The sequence below is a fragment of the Galeopterus variegatus genome, unplaced genomic scaffold (genome assembly GCF_000696425.1).
Source record: "Galeopterus variegatus unplaced genomic scaffold, G_variegatus-3.0.2 Scaffold12140, whole genome shotgun sequence".
Classification (NCBI taxonomy): domain Eukaryota; kingdom Metazoa; phylum Chordata; class Mammalia; order Dermoptera; family Cynocephalidae; genus Galeopterus; species Galeopterus variegatus.
In genome coordinates this window covers 4,621-5,264 of record NW_007738251.1, presented here as the reverse complement: position 1 = coordinate 5,264, position 644 = coordinate 4,621, and positions in this window count along the sequence as shown.

The following is a 644-nucleotide window of genomic DNA, read 5'->3' as shown; positions in this document are numbered from 1 at the left end:
TTTCACCAATTTAACCATGACTCCAAAACTCTTAAAACTAACTCTATTAAGTGCCTGTCTTCTCTATTAGCTGGTTACACCCATTCTTCAAAAACTTGCCCAATAGTAAACATCCCAGTAGGAAAAACAGCAGCAACTAAAAACATTGCAATTTTATGCATCCAACATCATTATATAAAAGTTATTGAATTTTATAAAATATTGCACGGAAATATTTAAATATTTTTTTTGCAAATATTGTATATATTTTATATATTAAACCCCAAGGTAATATTAATTATTTCTTAAGGATTGCATAGGACATATATTAAAATGTATAAGTCGCTTATGAAAAATTCAAATGTAACTGGGTATCTTGTATTTTATCTGGAAATTCTAAGCTTAATAGATTCTGATATATGAGATTTGTGATTATTTTTTTCAGGTATTTCTATCTCCCTCTTCCCTTGCATTATCCAATATGATAGCATCAACTCTCAAAAATCAAATAAGTGTAGGACATTTGCTCAATTCATGGGACTTAATGTCCTGAAGAACACCATTCTACTCTAGGAAACTACTATTAACAAAGGAGATAATGAATTTTTGTGTGTGTATTTGAAGTAATCAGCTGTCACGTAACATAAGAGTATCTTTATTAAGAC